Source organism: Castor canadensis, chromosome 3 (assembly GCF_047511655.1).
Source record: "Castor canadensis chromosome 3, mCasCan1.hap1v2, whole genome shotgun sequence".
Taxonomy (NCBI): domain Eukaryota; kingdom Metazoa; phylum Chordata; class Mammalia; order Rodentia; family Castoridae; genus Castor; species Castor canadensis.
Genome location: NC_133388.1, coordinates 58,680,542 through 58,693,163, shown reverse-complemented (window position 1 = coordinate 58,693,163; position 12,622 = coordinate 58,680,542). Strand labels below are relative to the sequence as shown.

Genomic DNA, 12,622 nt, shown 5'->3' with positions numbered 1-12,622 from the left:
ATGGACACTCTTGTCTGTTCCTGACTTTAGAAGAAATTGTTTGTTTTTCCCCATTTAGTATAATATTGGCTATAGGCTTGTCATATATAACCTTTATCATGTTGAGGTAAACTCCTCTTTATAGTTTCATCAGAGCTTTTATCATGAAAGGATGATCAATTTTATTGAAGGCTTTTTTCTATCCATCGAGATGATCATGTGGTTTTTGTCTTTGCTTCTGTTAATATCCATATCACATCTAATGATTTGTGTACGTTGAACCATCTCTGCATCCCTGACATGAAACTGACTTCATCCTTTTGATATGCTGGTGAATTCAGTTTGCCAATGTTTTACTGAGAATTTTTGCATCTATGTTCATTAAAGACATTGGCCTGTAATTCTCTTTTTTGTTGTTGTTGTTGTGTCATTATCTAGTTTTGGGATGAGTGTAATACTGGCTTTATAGAATGAGATTGGCAGTGTTTCTTCCCTTTCTTCTTTATGAAAAATTTTGAGGCATGTTGATATTAGTTCTTCTTTACAGATCTGATAGAATTCAGTGTTGAGTCCATCTGGTCCTGGACTTTTCTTTTTTGGGAGATTCTTTATGGCTGCTTCAATTTCATTGTGTGTTTTAGATCTGTTTAGATGATTAATATCCTCTTGGTTCAATTTTGGAGGGTTATATGTATCTAGAAATTTTTCCATTTCTTCAAGATTTTTCAATTTATTGGAATGTAGGTTTTCAAAGTAGTTCCTAATGATTCCCTTGGTGTTTGTTGTTATCTCCTCTTTTCCATATGTAATTTTATTAATTTGGGTCTCTTCCCTTCTTATTTGCCAGGGGTTTGTTGATCTTGTTTCTCTTCTCAGTGAAATAACTTTTGTTTCATTGATTCTTTGTATGGTGATTTTGGCCTCTATTTTGTTGATTTGGGCCCTTATTTTTATTATTTCTCTCCTTCTGCTTGTTTTGGGTTATTCTGTACTTATTTTTCTAAGAGTTTGAGATGCAGCATTATTTAATTGAGATTTTTCTGTATTTTTGACATATGCACTCAGACTATAAATTTTACCATTAGGGCTGCCTTTGCTGTGTCCCATAGGTACTGATAGATTGTGCTTTTATTCATTAAGTTAAGACTTGCTTTGTGAGCTAAAATATGGTCTGTGTTGGAGAAGGATACATGGGCCACTGAAAAGAATGTATATTGTGATGTTGCAGGATTGAATGCTCTGTAAACATCTATCAAGTCCATTTGATCTAGGTGTTATTCAATTCTGTAGTTTCCTTGTTGATTTTTTTTATCACATATCTATTAGTGATAGAGGAGTATTGAAGTCTCCCACCACCACTATGTTGGGGTCTATCTGTATTTTTAAGATCAGTAGTGTATATTTATTGAAATTAGATGCACTGACATTAAGTGCATACAAGTTAATGTTTGTCATTTCCTCTTGATTGCTCTTTTTATGAAGTGAACTTTTTTTGTCTCTTCTGTCCAATTTAGGTTTGAAGTCTACTTTATCTAAGTGTTGCTACTCCTGCCTGTTTTCAGGGCCATTAGGTTGGTAAATCTTCTTCTACCCTTCCACCCTAAGGCAATGTTTTTTTTTTTTTTTTTTGTCTGTGAGATTCTTTTTTAATTTTTATTTTATTCATATGTGCATACAATGTTTGGGTCATTTCTGCCCCCTTCCCCCACCCCCTCCTTTACCCACCCAGCCCCCTCTCTCTACCCCCCCTACCCCCTCGTTATCTGGCAGAAACTATTTTGCCCTTATCTCTAATTTTGTTGAAGAGAGAGTATAAGCAATAATAGCAAAAACAAGGGTTTTTGCTAGTTGAGATAAGGATAGCTATACAGGGAGTTGATTCACATTGATTTCCTGTGTATTTGTGTTACCTTCTAAGTTAATTCTTCTTGAACTAACCTTTTCTCTAGTTCCTGGTCCCCTTCTCCTATTGGCCTCAGTTGCTTTAAGGCATCTGCTTTAGTTTCTCTGCGTTGAGGGCAACAAATGCTAGCTACACATCAGACAAAGGACTGATAACCAGAATATATATGGAACTTAAAAAACTAAATTCTCCCAAAATTAATGAACCAATAAAGAAATGGACAAGTGAACTAAACAGAACTTTCTCAAAAGAAGAAATTCAAATGGCAAAAAAACACATGAAAAAATGCTCACCATCTCTAGCAATAAAGGAAATGCAAATTAAAACCACACTAAGATTCTACCTCACCCCTGTTAGAATAGCCATCATTAGCAACACCACCAACAACAGGTGTTGGCAAAGATGCAGGGAAAAAGGAACTCTCTTACACTGTTGGTGGGAATGTAAACTAGTACAACCACTCTGGAAAAAAATGTGGAGGTTACTTAAGAAGCTAAACATTGATCTACCATATGATCCAGCAATTCCACTCTTGGGGATATACCCAAAAGAATGTGACACAGGTTACTCCAGAGGCACCTGTACATCCATGTTTATTACAGCACTATTCACAATAGCCAAGTTATGGAAACAGCCAAGATGCCCCACCACTGACGAATTGATTAAGAAAATGTGGATTAAGAAAATGTGCATAGAAAATGGAATTCTATGCAGCCATGAAGAAGAATGAAATGTTATAATTTGCTGGTAAATGGATGGAATTGGAGAACATCATTCTGAGTGAGGTTAGCCTGGCCCAAAAGACCAAAAATCGTATGTTCTCCCTCATATGTGGACATTAGATCAAGGGCAAACACAACAAGGGGATTGGACTTTGATCACAAGATAAAGCGAGAGCACACAAGGGAGGTATGAGGATAGGTAAGACACCTCAAAAACTAGATAGCATCTGTGAGATTCTCGTAACAAAAAATTATCAGGATTTCCTTTCTAATATGGCTTGCCAAAGTTTGTCCTTGATGGGGGAGATAAGTCCATTAACATTTGTATTAATATTGAGAGGAATCTGGTGATTCCTGCCATTTAGTTGTTTTTGTTGCATAAGGGTTCGTATGTCTGCAACTAATTCTATGATACTCTCTGATTACTTGTCTGCTCTTCTCTTGAGATTTAATAATTCCCATCCTTTCATGGCTGTGTTAGTTTTCACCTTCTATGTATAGTATTCCTTTCAGGATCTTCTGTAGTGGTGGCTTAATGATCATGCATTATTTTAGTTTCTGTTTATCATGGAATATTTTTATTCCTCCTTCAATTTTGAATGATAGCTTTGTATTCTAGTACTGAAATTGTTTTCTTTCAGTGTTTGAAATACCTCACTCTGTGTTCTTCTTTCTTTTAAGGTTTCAGTTGAGAAATCTGGTGTTATTTTGATGGCTTTACCTTAATATGTTATTTGATTTTTCTCTCTTTCAGCATTCAATAGTCTTTCTTCATTTTCTGTGCTACTTATTCTAACTATAATATGCCATGGAGAGGTTCTGCTTTTGTCATGACTATTTTGTGTCCCAGAGGCTTTCTGTACTTGAATGGACCTCTCTTTCTTGAGATTTGGGAAATTTTATGCTATTATTTTGTTGAATATATGTATACCTTTGGCTTGGACCTCTTCTCCTTTTTCTATGCTCATGATTTGCAGGTTTGGTCTTTTGATGGAGTCTCAGAATTCCTTTTGCAGCTCTTTTGTCTGAGGAATCTTCTGTTTTTTTCCTTAATATCTATTTTATCTTTGAACCCTGAATTTCTGCCGTCCACATGTTCCAGTCTGTTGAAGTAGCTTTCAATTGTATTTTTATTTGATTTAAGGAACTCTTTATTTTGAGATTTCTGTTTGCTTTTTTATGAGACTTTCCATATCTTTGTTGTACTTCCATATTTTGTGCTGTCTTCTTTATTTCATATATATCCTTTTTATAATCTTCATTTCACTTTGGAGTTTGATGAAATCCTCTTTGAGTTCATTTAGTTGTTTCTTTGTTTTCTTGACTTTTTCATCTGTGCTTTCGACATTCATTGAGTTGTTTTTCATGTTCTCTTTAAACTCCTCTTTATGCTCATTGAACATTCTTATCATCATTCCTCTGAGGTCAGCAACTGGGGATTCATCCCCTTCACTTTCCATCAAATCCTCTATTATGTTATTGTTAGTCCTTTGAGTCTTCCTCTGCCTTCTTTTTCTCCCAGTGTTTCTATTTTGTGCTTTGCTCTTATGTTGCTGATTAATTAGTTGGAGCTTTTAATCACCTGTTATCTTTCCCTTGACTTAATTTCTATGATGTGACCAGCTTAGTTGTTAGCTAGGTTGTTGCAATAATTCAGTTCCCTGATCTGGATGTATAATTTAGCAATAATAAATTCACAAATTCAATCAAACCAGTTATTTACATGATATATAAGAAACTCTTATATTGTCTATCAAGACTGGGTATTGGGGAGATAACAGTTGTTTATATAGAGATAGATACTTGAGTAGTTAAAAAGATCATGCTGGTAATAATGTCTTTCCTTGGTAACTTCATCTTTTGAACTTCAGTTGGAACTTCATCTTTCTGCAAGATTAAATTGTTGAAATAAACATAGTAATAACTGCATGACATCAAAAATATAAATAAAAAGATGGTGCTAGAAGAGGTGGCAGATAGGGGGATGGGGCAAGTGGGAGAAGTGTAAGGTGTGGAGCTATAGGGTAATGAGGCCCTAATGTGTGTAGAGATGTTTAGTGGGGGTGGGAGGAGATTTTATTGTGAGGGATTGCAGAGGAATAGGAAGGATAGGGGTAATGCCTATAGTTCTATAATAGACTATCAGTGAGTGGTGACTCTGAAGAAGATAGGGGCAGTGGAGGGAAAAGGAGGGAGAGGAGAGGAAGGAAAGGTGAAGAAAGGAGGAAAGAATACAGAAAAAGAAAAATTGGGGGAAAGAAAGGAAAATGGGATAAGAGAGGGCAAAACAAATTAATATTTGGACAGAATGTAAGAAAGAGATAGGTGACAATAAATTGAAAAATAAGAAAAAAATGAAGAAAGTAAAAATAAAGATAAAAAATTAAAATACTAAAAAAGTTCAGTGAACTCAGTTTGCTGAAAATTTTGGACTCGTTACTCTGATTTCAAATCCAGGTGTTGATACTTTTGATGCACTCTCTGTGTTTCTGTCCCTTCTCAAGGTTGGTATGCTGGGCTGTGTAGCAATGGCTGTTGCTCCTTCTTGTCAGACAACTTTTGGGGGAATTGGCTGATGGTGTTTGAGCCCAGGCTTTCCTTGGTGGGATGGTCTGTCTGGTGCAGGTGGATTCTCTGAAATGATCCCTCCAGGAGCTGGTTTGTGAGCAGTTGCCAGACCCTTCTGACCACAGGGCAAGCTGAAATCGACCTTTTTGATCATTCACTTTTCAGTTCACTACCACTTTCTCTAAGGTTGTCAAATAGGTTGTTGATTTGGCCAGACTGCAGCTGAGTTGCTCTGCCACCACTCAGGCTAGGTCAGCTCAGTGTTCCACCCTGCCCGCCAGCCACACAGGCTACCGCATCTCAGCTTTCAGTACCCACCCCACCATGCAGGTTAGTGCATTTCAGCATTCACTCCCACCCCCATGCAGGCCAGCTCAGCTAAGTGTTCCACCCCACTCCCACCAGGCAGAGGTGAAATGTTCCCTTCATTTGTTTGCCCACCAGTTTTGTCCAAGGGGTGCAATCTGACCACCAGCTGTGCTAGACTATATGGTTCCCTTGAGAACAGATGATGTGTTGTGCTCATTTAGCAGGGTTGCAGATTCACTTGGATGGAATTAGGTCAGCTTCAGCACAGTGCTGGCAGGCAGGAGTCCAAGGTTCTGTGTCCATGTAGTCCGGCTGGTCCAGGATGTCCCACATGCTTGCAGAACTCACTCTACAGTTCTTTGTGTTGTATTTTTGCTTTTCCAAAACAGGAGAAAGAAAGCAAGGGAAAAAAGGAAGTGGGAAACAGCTTTCCAGCAGGGGAACCAACAGCTGTTGCTGGTCCCAGCCTGTGCCAGGACTGTTAAGTGCTATAAAAAGCTATTTTAAGGGTCGGTGATTGAACATTATGTGCAACCTATGTATTGGCTATATCTTATTTGGTAAAAAAGTCAGGGTTATCCAATTCTTACTTTCACATAACAGAAGAATTTTTCTGAAATCATGAAGCTCAGCTATCCACCATCTTGAATCTCTGTCTTTAGTTTAATTTTTTAAAAATATAGTTGAATGAAGTGACATACTAAATGTAACGCATAGTAGTTGTTTCAAATCACTTATAAATATATTTTCTGAAGCATGTAATATTGAAAACTCTTGCACTTCTTTAAATGTAGCACATGGATATTTTTATTAAAGAGCAGTATTAGCCCATATTTTAAAAAATGACTATTTTAGTGAAATTTAATTTTTCAAAATACTCCCTAATGATCCTCTAGATTTCAGAGGTATCTGTTGCATTATCACCTTTTTATTTCTAATTTCATTTTAGGCTTTTTGGGTTTTTTTAGACAGGGTATCACTATGAAGATCAAGTTTCCTTAGAAGCTGGCCTTGAAATTACAGTTCTCCTGCCTCAAGTCCCTGAGAGCTAGAATTAGAAGGAAAAGCCATGATGCCTGGTTCTATACTTTTATTAATTTGTGCCCTTTCTCTTGGTTAGCTTCATGAAGGGGTTGTTAATCTTGTGAAATCAGCTCTTTGTTTTACTGATCCTTTGTATTATTCTTTTAAATTCCATTTTATTAATTTCAGCTCTGATCTTTGATTTCTTTCCTCCAATAATTTTGTGATTGGCTTGTTATTTTTCTAAGATCTAGACATTCATCATTTATTGGAGATGACTCCTTTTTTTTTTTCAGCTGGGGCTTGAACTCAGGTCCAATACTTTGAACCATTCCACCAGGCCTTTTTAGTGATGGGTTTTTTGAGATAGGTTCTTGTGAACTATTTGCCTAGGCTGATTTCCTCCTGAGAAGCTAGAATTACAGTAGAATTACAGGCGTGAGCCAGCACTGGTGCCTGGCTTCTCTGAGTTTTAAATGTGGGCATTTATTGCTACACACTTTCCTCTTGCAATCACTTTCATTTTATCCTACAGGTTCTAGTATGTTGTAACTCTAATTTCATTCGATTCTAAGAATTTAAAAAAATTCTCTCCTGAATTCTTTAATGGCCACTGATTGTTTGAAGTGTATTGCCTGTAACCTCAGCTACTAAGAAGGTGGTAGTAATTGGGAGAATTATGCAAAACCACGAGATCCTTTTTCAAAAATAACAAAATGCAAAAAATGTGTAGGGGCATGACTTAAGTGGCAGAATACCTGCCTTGCAAGTGCAAGGCCCTGAGTCAAACTCCCAATACCACCAAAAAAAGGAGAGAAAGGAAGAAAGAAGGAAGGAAGGAAGGAAGAAGGAATGAAGGAAGGAAAGGAGGGAGGGTGGGAGGGAGAGAGGGAAAAGGGGGGAAGAAAAAGAAAGAAAGGAAAAGAAAGGATGAAAGAAAGAAGCAAATGCTTGCAGGATATAGGGAAAAGGAAACCCTTATTTACTACTGGTGGAAATGTCAGTTAGTTAAGCCACTAGGGTGTTTTGAATAGATATGGTCAAATAGCATTCACAGCTTCATAGGTGTCCTTTATACTTGTATTTCCTTATCATCTCGCCCATTTTTCTTGAGCTGTATGCCTTTCTAAGCTTTCATTTTTGGAATTATAATTTTAAATCGTTCATTGTAAGGCTTTTTTCCCCCCCGTCTTTCCTTAATTATGTAATAAAGGCCTTCTGTAATGTATTAATGTACTAAATTCTTTTTTAGAGAAACAGCAGGTTGGATATTAACAAAATCTGCAAAGTCAGTATGTTTTTATTTTTAACATGACTTTATTCTATTGTGAGGCACAAATCAAATTTTCTAGAATTCCTGAAGATTATTCTCTAAGTGGTGTTTGCTTACAAGCAGGAAAAGAGGAATTCTGTCACAAGTTTGAACTGGTAAGTTATTAAGTTACTACAATGGCAATCTCCTGTTCTACTGAAACAAGCAACAATGACCCCTTCCAGAATATTATATAATAGAATCAGTACTAGTGACACCTTCACAATGCTAGATTCACATTAATTTTCCATGCTATACTCTGGGGAACAAAAGCTTGACCTTTCATAGCTATCTGGTAATTTTAAGAAGATAGTTCAAAGAGAAATAGCAAGCTGGTGGATTTAAGTTGAGCTTGGACCCACTGCTTGCTGGGAACATAGTTTTTTTGGTTTTAAGAAGTGTCTTTTTATTTAGCTGTAAGAAATTTTCTCTTTAGTAACTTTTGTTTTCAGCAAACCATAAGATAAAGTTATCCAAGAGATTTTGAAGGGAGGGATGTATCAAACTAAATCCTGGGCTAATTCCTTAGCATCAAGCCCAAAGAAGAGTAACATCATTCCATGACTGGATCATCACAATAACGTTCTTTATTCTCACCACCTTTAACATATGAACACATTATTCTTTTCTTTTTTCATTTTCCCTTGGAAATTTTATCATTTGAAAAATATCAAACATATAAAAAATGTTTTTATTTTCCAACTTGACCCAAATTTTTATAGCTACTTTTCCTCCTTCTAGATCTAATAAAGTCAAACTCTATATATTTGGTGTTAATGTTTCCAACTATATCTTCCTTATGGCAGCCAGAAAAATTATTTCTGAGACCCAAGTGAATAATGTCATATATTTAGATCAATTAATTGCCTTTAACCTGAATTAAATTATTTTTTCAGAAATTACCATGCTCTCTCATACCTATGGCTTTGTGTATCATCAAAATATTCTTGAACCTTCATTCTCCTCAGCTGGCTAACTCATTTTTGTTCTGTGTACCACAACTAACACATCAATGACAAAGAATAACCTTACCTGCAGAATTCAGGTGATAAATCCTCGGCTTGCTATTCTATAGGCTGTAACATTACTTTGTATTCACCTATTTATTTACCAGAATCCTCATTCAGTTTAAAATTTAAAATATAGAAACTAAATTATCTTGCTCACCATTGTATTCCTTCAGTCTGTTGAGTGTTTTTTACATAATTGGTTCAGTGAACATGAATTAAGAGGACATGTCAAATCATAACTGTTACTTTTCTTTTTTAATTGTTGTGCTGGGTGGGGGTACATTGTGGCATTTATAAAAGTTCTTATATCAAATATATCATACTTGAATTTGCCCCCTCCATCATTGTCCTTTATCCCTCCCTACCCACATTCCTGGAATAGTTTCAAAAGGTCTCATTTTTCCATTTACATACATGTACACAGTATTTGCATTCTATTCACCCTCCTACACCCTTTCCCCACATCCTCTCCCCTTCCACTGTTGTCAATCCCCCCACCCATACTGGACCTATTCTGCCCTCCTGCTCTCTGATTTTCTAAAAGAAAAAAGTGACATTTTTGTTTGTTTAAGATAGCTATACAGGGAATTCCCTTGTGACATTTCATAATAGCCTGAATTGGTTCATCTCCTCTAAATTACTTTTACTTTCAATCCTGAGGCTCAGTCTGGATAAATCTATGATTGAGTGATATAGGTAACTTGAGTCTTAGGTTATTTCCAAGTTAGAGACAACAGAAAAATTGTTACTATTAACTGAACTCTGAAATTATTTTCACAATTAAATGGACCATAAGGAAGGACTTGGGGAATGGTTGTTAGAGAGACAAAGTTACAGCTGGAAAAGACAAGTTCTAATGTTCTATTGCACAGTGGGGTGATTATAGTAAAAATAATGTGCATTATAAAAGAGCTAGAAGAGAGGATTTTGAACATTTTTAGCACAAAAGAATTAAAAGTATCAGTAGTGCTGGAAATGGTAATTGCTTTGAATATATCTTTCCATAATGCATACATGCTTCAAAACATAGTATTGTACACCATAAACATGTACAATTATTATGTGTTAATCAAAAATGAGATAAATCTTATTAAAATAACCCTTAATGCTTTGTTTTTTAACTTGTTTCAAATTCTCCACCTATAAAAAGTCTAAATTCAGAATAAGTGAGGTGAATGAAAACTTGTCACCAAAAGTAAATAATTTCCAGGAAAATAGATTAATATTATTGATGGTAATGTGGAAATTCGGAAAGGAAAGCCCAAAAAGTCATTTCTTCTAGTTTGTGATTTTTCTAATGAGATGAATCCCTTGTAAACATTTCTCAGTATATTAATATCTACTATGGAAAACATATGGATACATACTCAGATAATTTCTTATAGTTGTATCTTTCCATTTTCTAATGTAAAACATATTCACAGTTTTAAAAAGCCTAAAAAATCCCTTAAAATACAATCTAATCCACTCTTTCATTTCCAATAATATCTATTGGTACACCAATTAACATAACTCATTTTTACTATCTTACAAAGAAACAAAAACTGGACCCATTGCCTCCCGCTGTGCTCTCTATCCACACGGAGCTGAATGGCCAACCTGGACTGGACACTGCAGGCAGAGGACTTGGCCTTTGCTCAGTGGCGAGGCCAGGTGACTCCTACCCCTGAGAACCTCTGCCTGTCCAGCCCGCTGGGCCTCTGAGGGGACCAGCGACTCCGCTGGCTCCGGTGTCTTTCCCTGGTTGTGGCAGCTTCTTCCATGGGATCATATGTTTAAGAGAATGATGAATTGGGGTCTGATACTGGCTGGAGAGTGAAAGGAGTTTTGATCATTAAACCAATAGTTTATGGTAATGGTGCTCCGTATTTTGGAAAGAAGAGAAGATGATGGGCACACCCATCAGTGGACAGTCTATGTAAAACCTTACAGAAATGAGGATATGTTGGCATATGTGAAGAAAATCCAGTTGTATTAAATGAAAGCTATGGTAATCCTTTAAGAGTCATAACTAAGCCTCCTTATGAAATTACTGAAACAGGATGGGGTGAATTCTAAATAATCATTAAAATATTTTTTATGGACCCTAATGGAAGACCTGCAAGCTTATCTCATTTATTAAAGCTGTTGCAATCAGCTACAATGCAGTGATGAGGAAAAAGAGTGGTTTCAGAGTTCTATGATGAAATGATATTTCAAGATCCAACAGCAACGATGCAACAATTATTAGCAATGTCTCTTCAGCTAACATTAACAGAATTTGCAGAAACTGAAGTGAAAAATCAGAAAAAAAATTAGAAGCTGCCAAGAAAAAAACAAGCTTTGAAATTGTAGAGCTTGAGAGATTAAAAGCAAATTGTGAAACTATAAATTGTTTAAAAATGAAATCAGGAAACTTGAAAATGATCAGACAAGACATATACACAGTTCTGGAGAGAAATTATTAGTTGGATTGTAATGGCAAAATGAACTTAATGCAAATGCTATGACGCTTCCTAGAAAAACTGCATTTATAATTGTCGACCATGGATTTCTCAGCTTACTAGCTGAGAAAGGTAGTCATACCTTTTAAATAGTCATACTATTTAAGCAATACCTTACTACCTGTCAAGGTATTCATACTATTTAAGCAATCTTTAATGGGAAATACATGTGTGTAATAATGGATGCTCTATAGGCATTCTACCTACCCATTTTTAGGGAAATTATATGATGACTCTATTCCAAAAATAATGAAAGCAAAAAGTGCTAGGGACATGACTGAAATGGTGAAGCATCTGCCAAGCAAGTACAAGGCCATGAGTTCAAACCATTATACAAAAAAAAAAAAAAAAAAAAAAGAATGCATAGGACCAGAGAAGTTCTATTCCTTCCCATAACATTCTAGAGACTCTCAAAATATCAGACTGTGGTGATGGTAAGAGCCTTTTTCTATACAAAACCAATTTATAAAGATTTGGAGAGATGACTGTTTTTTGAAGTGTCTGACTGTCAGCATACAATTATGAGATACATGAAGAGGAAAATATGATCCAAAGAAACGTACAAAATAAATCTCAAGGAACTAATCCTAAAGCAACTGAGATATACTCATACGTCATTATCTGTGGGTAATTGCTTTCAGGGTAGCCCATAGATAGCAAAATCTTATCTATATAAAATAACAGCATTTGCATAGTTCCACTATATATAATCTTGTGGATTTTAAGTTATTTCTAGATTATTTATGATGTCTAATACAATGCAAATGATATTAAATAGGTGTTATTTTGTACTGCTTAGGAAATAAGGACATGAGAAAATGTTTGTACATGCTCAGTACTGATGAAAATTTATAATATTTTTGGATCATGGTTTTTTGAATCCATAGATATGGAACCTGTATATATAAAGTGCTATATGTACATAACTTGTCTGATGAAGAGTCAAGTTGACTTTGATAAAGATGCTCTATCAGCTCAAGGAAAACTGCATAAACAAAAATAAAATATTAATAAAGAGATAGAAAATTTGGAAAGAACCAAAGAAATTTTAGAACTACATAATATAGTAACTAAACTGAAAATGTCAGACTTGTACAGTGGAAGCAAAAACTCAGCAAACTTTAATAGATGATATTTCAAATTACCCAATTAGAGGAGCAAAAAACTAATAAAGGAGCTAAGAGAGCCTAAGGGATTTGTAAAACATCATATCTGCACTAATATATGCATTATGGAAATTCCAGATACAGAAGAAAAGGTACAGAGGTTTATTTTAAGAAATAATGACCTATACAAGGGATGTGCACAACACT

General features: G+C 35.6%; 1 pseudogene; it reads left to right on the top strand.

The window, feature by feature from the left end:
• The first annotated feature begins 10,597 nt into the window (after positions 1-10,597).
• LOC109702682 (YEATS domain-containing protein 4-like) lies at positions 10,598-11,284 on the top strand (annotated as a pseudogene).
• Positions 11,285-12,622: the final 1,338 nt, after the last annotated feature.